Genomic DNA, 7,359 nt, shown 5'->3' on the forward strand with positions numbered 1-7,359 from the left:
GTCTATTTCAAGCGTTTTTTCTCTGTGAAGTTTCTCCCAACTGACAAAGTGTTCTGTGCTGTTTGTTTGCTGCTTCTGTTTAGCTGCTTCTGATGGAGCATACTAAAAACAACACTCATGGAAGCAAAATCGAGAGGCTCGTAGTATAGTTTCACTGTAAAAATCAACACAAGGTGCGCTCTCCTGTCAACAAGACAAGGGTGCTTCATAGTATTGTAACACTGCATTACAGCATTGATGGTGTAGTACAGAATTACAGCCATAATCTTAATCTGTGATTTGGTTGCGTTATATATCATCTCTTAAAGATGTCCATTAATGATTAACTATGAAGTCTAGAACTTTTGTCATCAATTCTTATAAACCAGTGCTCTAGTCGCTGTAGAATGTCGACCAAATGATTCCATAATTATCAGTTTTGGGCAATTGGATTAAATCATTGTTAAATATTGTATAAGCCACGACAAAGCAGTTAAAGGTAAAGTAATGTGAGCATTTCTTTGACCATGGATACGCTTGGTATTAACATGTGCCTTTTGTTAGGGTTAGGGTTAGGGTTAAAGCATGCCTGAGCTTGAAGTTAGGGTTAGCATGTTACATGATGACCAGATGCTGCTCCTAGTGTGGAAAAACTAGTCTCTTATCCGCCTACATCGTGTCTGCATGTCTGCAAAAACAACAACAACTATAAGCTCTTACAGTTGTATGTCACCATTCTATGTGTTTCTGTACAGTAAGTACCTAAACATGCTGACTTGCAATTGGATCCTTACAGTAAATCATATGTCTGTCTTCTTCTGCCTGGGCAAATGTAAGGGTGTGTATTGATCTATGCAGTTTAAGCACATAACTGGTCTTGGCAGGACATGGCCTTAAGCAAGCAGCCCATGACTCATTATTTCATGGTTAGGGAGTCACTCAGTCACGACAGCTCCCTAACACACCTGGTGTCAATGACTAATGGCAAAGTACCAGTAAGGTGGGGGTGATCAGGTTGAATTTCCAACGGCTTATAGTCAGTCGTTTTGTGTTTCTCTAGGAGTTAGCTGAACCCAGTTTGGGCTAAAATGGGGGTGAGATGTTTGACTTTGTTACAATGTAAATCTTGAGGCATTCCAAAGGGTAACCAAGGTAGAGATGAGGGCCAAAAGCAAATGTTGACCTTACATTGATACTGTGGAGCATGACAGAGTGCCTACACACACATAAAACTCGCTCCCCTGTGGTAAACAGGTAATAACATTTTCTCTGTGTTAGTTTTGATTTCTTTCTGTAACAAACTACTATTTGATAACAGAGTATATCTTCACATTCTATTCTGTAAGCTTGAGGCGAATCACATTTGCTCTGACACATTTAGTTTATCCACATTTAACCACCTGTAGGCCTACCTACCTCCCAAAGATTTTTTTATTTTTTTATTCTGATATAGCAACGTAACTTACCCAAGTAAAATCACCACCTCTCTCACAGTAGCCACTAATATCACCTGTTATCAGTAGATGTGCTAACACTAAATAATAATAATAATAATAATAATAATAATAATAATAATAATAATAATAATAATAATACTGTAGTGCCGGAGGAAAAAGGAAAGACGTAGGCAACGTAATGATAACTGTTTAATCAAAATAACAACTTGTACTCTCAGTACAGGACCAGAAAATAGATCACCAAAACTGTTGTGTCTAAACAGGAAGTTGCAACGTTAATAATCCTCCCCTCTGCCCCTAGTGCCAGAACTGGTTCCCTCCCACTACACAACCAACAGTAAGAGGAGAACATGAACCCATAATGTAGTCACTACACCAGCCCCCCCAGTGTTCACCTCAATATTGGAAATCCTCACGGCGAGGAGGGCGTATGGCCCGGCCCCTACGATCGTAGGTAAAGTCAGGAGGTGCGGGAGGAGGTGTGACATCGCCCATCACGTCCTCCTGCAGGGAAGGACGGGGGGCAGTGACGACCGGGGGCTCGCGAGCTGCGGGGGGTTGTCGGGGTCGGAGGGGGGAATGGCCAGGGCGCGGCAGGGGAGGTAGGACTGGAGGCCGGCCTCTGCGCGGTGGCAGGGCCAAGTCCAGGGGCAGTTCAAGGTCCAAGTGGGCCGGTTTGAGGCGATCAACGGACACACACTCAGGCCTACCCCCCATGTCAACCATGAAGTTCTTGGCTCCGGCCTCGATGACACGGAAAGGCCCGTCATAAGGAGGACGTAGTGGAGTCCTGTGGCCATCATGACGAATGAAAACGAACCTCGCTGAGTGCAGCTCCGGGGGCACCCTCGAAGTAGGGACACCATGCTGCGTAGTCGGGACCGGGACGAAGGTCCTGGCGCTGTCCAGCAGGGAGGCGCGCTGAGCGGCGGCGGACCAGGGCTCCGTTGACTTGGGAATGAAGTCACCGGGGACCCGCAGCGGCTGTCCAAACACCAGCTCAGCGGACGACGACTGGAGGTCCTCCTTAGGCGCTGTCCTGAGCCCCAGCATGACCCACGGCAGCTTGTCAAGCCAGTCGCTGTCCGTGAGGCTGGCTCGAAGGGCGGCCTTCATGGATCGATGGAAACGCTCACAGAGCCCGTTCGCCTGCGGGTGATAGGCGGTTGTGCGGTGGAGCTTGACCCCCAGATTCTCCGCCACCGCTGCCCACAGCTCTGAAGTAAACTGTGAGCCACGGTCAGAGGAGAGATCAGCAGGGGTGCCGTAGCGGGAGACCCACACCGCGATGAACGCCCGGGCCAGGTCGGGGGCTGTCGTTGAGGAGAGCGGAACTGCCTCCGGCCAGCGAGTCGTCCTGTCCACCATGGTAAAGAGATAGGTGTATCCGTGCGAGGGGGGCAGCGGCCCTACCAGGTCCACGTTTACATGATCGAACCTCCGCTCAGGCACAGAGAACTGCTCCAGGGGGGCCTTGACGTGTCGATGCACCTTGGCGCGCTGGCAGGCGATGCACGTGTCTACCCAGGCCCTCACATCCCTCTTGAGCCCATGCCAGACGAATTTCTCTGACACCAGCCGTGAGGACGGTTTCCTACCAGGGTGAGACAAGCCGTGTATCGCCTCGAAGGCGGGGCGCCTCCAGTTGGCGGGGACCACCGGTCGTGGCTGACCCATGGAGACGTCGCACAGGAGCGTGGCCCCTGCGTCACCGAAAACCACCTCTTCTAGGCGCAGTCCTGTGTCCGACAACTTGAGAGCCTGGACGGCGGGGTCGGCGGCCTGGTCTGCAGCCATGCGCGCGTAGTCCAAACCCAGTTGGACCGCACCAACCACCGCCCTGGAGAGACAATCCGCGACCTGGTTGGACTTCCCAGCAACGTGCTGGATGTCTGTGGTGAACTCGGATATGTAGGCGAGCTGGCGCTGTTGGCGGTCGGACCACGGCTCCGCCACCTTGGACATGGCGTGCGTGAGTGGCTTGTGGTCCACGTAGGCCGTAAACTCGCGGCCCTCCAGTAAAAAACGGAAGTGTCTGACAGCAAGCCACAGCCCGAGGAGCTCCCTGTCGAATGTGCTGTACCTTTGCTCTCTGGGAGACAGCTGGCGGCTGAAGAATGCAAGAGGCTGCCAGGCGTCCCCAACCCACTGTTCGTACACCGCTCCCACAGCAAAGTCAGAGGCGTCCGTGGTGAGAGCAGTGGGTGCCGAGGGCGAGGGGTGGGCCAACATGGCAGCGCGGGCCAGGGCCGCCTTGGTGTCCTGAAAGGCTTTGACACGCTCCGCCGTCCAGTCCACCGGCTGCTTCAGAGTCTTGCCCTTCTGGGCATCGTACAGAGGCCGCAGGATGTGAGCGATGTGGTGGAGGAAGCGATAGTAGAAGGTTACCATCCCGATGAACCCCTTGAGCTCGCTGATTGTGCTGGGGCGCGGGAAAGCAGCGACAGCTTCCACCTTCGAGGGGAGGGGGGTCACCCCCTCTGCGGAGACCCGGTGCCCGAGAAAGTCGATGGTGTTCCGTCCGAACTCACACTTCGCCGGATTGACAATCAGCCCATGTTGGCTGAGCCGTGTGAAAAGGGCCCGGAGGTGGGACAGGTGCTCCTCCTCCGTGGTGCTTGCGACGAGGATGTCATCCAAGTAGACGAAGAGGAATGGTAGGTCCCGGAGCACCGAGTGCATGAGGCGTTGGAAGGTCTGCGCCGCGTTCTTCAGGCCGAACGGCATCCGCAGAAACTCGAAGAGTCCAAATGGCGTGATTACGGCCGTCTTAGGGACGTCCTCGGGGTGCACCGGCACCTGATGGTACCCCCGTACCAGGTCCACTTTGGAGAAGAAGCGTTTGCCTGCCAGGTTCGCTGAAAAGTCCTGGACATGTGGGACCGGGTAGCGGTCAGGCTTGGACGCGTCGTTGAGGCGGCGGTAGTCCCCACATGGGCGCCACCCGCCGTCTGACTTAGGGACGATGTGCAGGGGAGACGCCCAGGGGCTGCTCGAGCGCCGAACGATGCCCACCTGCTCCATATGCGCAAACTCCGCCCTGGCGATGGCCAGCTTCTCCGGGTTGAGGCGCCTGGCCCTGGCGTGGAGGGGAGGCCCCTCGGTCTCGATGTGGTGCTCCACTCCGTGTTTCACCGTGGGCGCGGAGAAGGTGGGCTTGGTAAGGTCGGGGAATTCGGCGAGCAGCCGAAGGTACTGGTCACTTTCGGCGAGCGTATTGGACCACCCGCTGTAGACCGCCTCCCCCTGCGTACAGGCGAAGGAAGCGAAAGTCTGTGAGTTGACCAGGCGCCTGTTCCCCACGTCCACCAACAGGTTGTGGGCGCACAGAAAATCCGCACCAAGGAGGGGAAATGTGACAGCCGCTATGACAAAATCCCACGAAAAGCATTGCCCTCCGAAGCACACGTCCACCGCCCTAGTGCCATAAGAGCAGATAGGTGTGCCGTCCGCGCCTGCCAACTGCGGACCACGCTCCTCCTTCGCCACATCCGATCTCTCTGCCGGAATGATGCTCCACTGGGCACCTGTGTCACAAAGGAAACTGCGACCAGAGGCGGTGTCTTGTATGAAGAGCAGCCTGTTGGTGACGCCAGCGCTCAGGGCCACTACTGAGTGCCGGCCCCGCCGTTTCCCGTCGGTCCGAAGGTGCAGGGTGAGCGGCACCGTTTGGCCTTGGCGCCAAAAGTGGCGTGGTAGAAACAATGGCCCGCAGCGTTACCCTGCTGGCCAGAAGGTCTGGCGTCATCCTTCGCTCTCCTGCGACGGTCGGGTGGCGGGGCGGCCGCGGGAGCGAGCAGGTCGGGGGACCGTTGAGGCATGGCCAAGACGAACCGGTCCGCCTCCCTGGCCAGGGCGCGGGGCTCCATGATGGCGGTGTTGGCCAGCGCCATCCTAACTTGAGCTGGCAATGTGCGCATGAACAGCTCTGTGAAGAGGATCATGGGGTCTTCTGTACCGAGCAGGTTTAGCATCCTCTCCATGCGCGCAGAAGGCCTCTCGTCACCCAAGTCCGACATGGCAAATAGGCGACGCACCCTCTCCGCAGTGGACAGTTCAAATGTCTCTAGAAGCAGGGCCTTGAGGCGCTCATATTTGTTCGTCGTCGGGGGAGCAGACAAAAAACCTACCACTCGAGCTGCGGTGGAGCTGCCCAACATTGCCACAGCATGGTTGTACCGGTCGTCGTCGTCATCGATGTCACTTTTGTTGAAATGTGCCTCTACAATAGCAAACCATGCAGCAGGCGTTGAGTCCCAGAACTCTGGTAGCTTGAGAGTGGGAGTGTGCGCACCACGCGTTACCCTGACAGGGGATGGTGATGGCTGCCGCTGGTTTGAACGTCTTCCTCGCCCGGACATTTTGCAGGATTGTAATGTTCGTTCGCTGGTTTTTGTACACAATTACGTTAACAAAAATCCACGTCGGGGTCACCAGTGTAGTGCCGGAGGAAAAAGGAAAGACGTAGGCAACGTAATGATAACTGTTTAATCAAAATAACAACTTGTACTCTCAGTACAGGACCAGAAAATAGATCACCAAAACTGTTGTGTCTAAACAGGAAGTTGCAACGTTAATAATCCTCCCCTCTGCCCCTAGTGCCAGAACTGGTTCCCTCCCACTACACAACCAACAGTAAGAGGAGAACATGAACCCATAATGTAGTCACTACAATACATTATATAGCGCTTTTCTAGCCACTCAAAGACGCTTTACAAACTGAAAAGATCGAGTAGTAAATTATTATTATTAGTATTATTTATTTTTTATTTTTTATTTAACCTTTATTTACAGGTAAGAAACACATTGAGCCCCAAGGGCTCATTTTCAAGTGTGACCTGTTCACAGGCATACAACATCCACCACAAACAAATACAATACAAAACCTGGCCTACATAGTCTAAAACTAAACTAAAAACGACATTGTCTAAAACAAAAAATAGTCTAAGATAAACTAAACTTTCCGTCAGTATAGACTAAAACTAAACTAAAACTACACAGTCTAAAACAAAAACTAGTCTAAAACAGTCTAAGATAATCTAAAACTAAACTAAAACTACAAAAACCTCAAACTAGACAGCTAAAGAGCTAGGGACAGGGAGGGGTCAGTAATGGGCAAAAGGGAGGGTCAACTTAATAGCAAGAACAAATCATGGACTCGCACTGTATGCCTCTCAGCAAGAGCTTGAAACTGGAGAGTCTAAATCTAAGTGTCTTTGTAGGACAATCTTCTCTGTATACTGCAAGTATATCTAGATTTCGTGCGGAGAAGCGGCGAAAACAAGCAACGCCATTAATACTGGTGACGAACACCCTTTCTCCTACTGTACTCACAGTGCTAAATCTGTTATGTTAACGTTGTCACTGTATTGTGAGAGGGCACCATCTCTCCTGTCACACACACACACACACACACACACACACACACACACACACACACACACTCTTACCTAGCCTATGAAGTATTATCCAGCTCAGTTTGTAAGTGGCAATGTAGAAGATTAATCATACAAATGAATAAAAAGTTTAAAGTGTAAAGTGGGACCTAAAACGAGCGGGTTATAATATAGCACTGACAACGTCATATTTCAGCCAACCTGGACACATTCCAAATGTCACCACTCAAGACCGGCCAAACATTTCTCATTATGGGCAGCACAACAGCCTTGGTCACCAGTGGCAGCGGTGTGACAGAGGCCGTTTGTTATGTTTACGATTTCATCACGGTGAGGCCTAATCATTTGTACCGTATTTGCTTGGACCAAATTCAGGTTGTGGACTATTCCTTCCTTTGCTTCCTCGCTCCTGCCTTTTTTCCTTATTTTAACACTAGAACAGCCATGCCTTTTTACCTACTAAAAGAGCCACCCTCTTTACAATGCTAAGCTGCTATTTACACACGACGACCACTAGTTGGCCGCTT

Source organism: Nansenia antarctica, assembly GCF_963989245.1.
Source record: "Nansenia antarctica genome assembly, chromosome: 11".
Classification (NCBI taxonomy): domain Eukaryota; kingdom Metazoa; phylum Chordata; class Actinopteri; order Argentiniformes; family Microstomatidae; genus Nansenia; species Nansenia antarctica.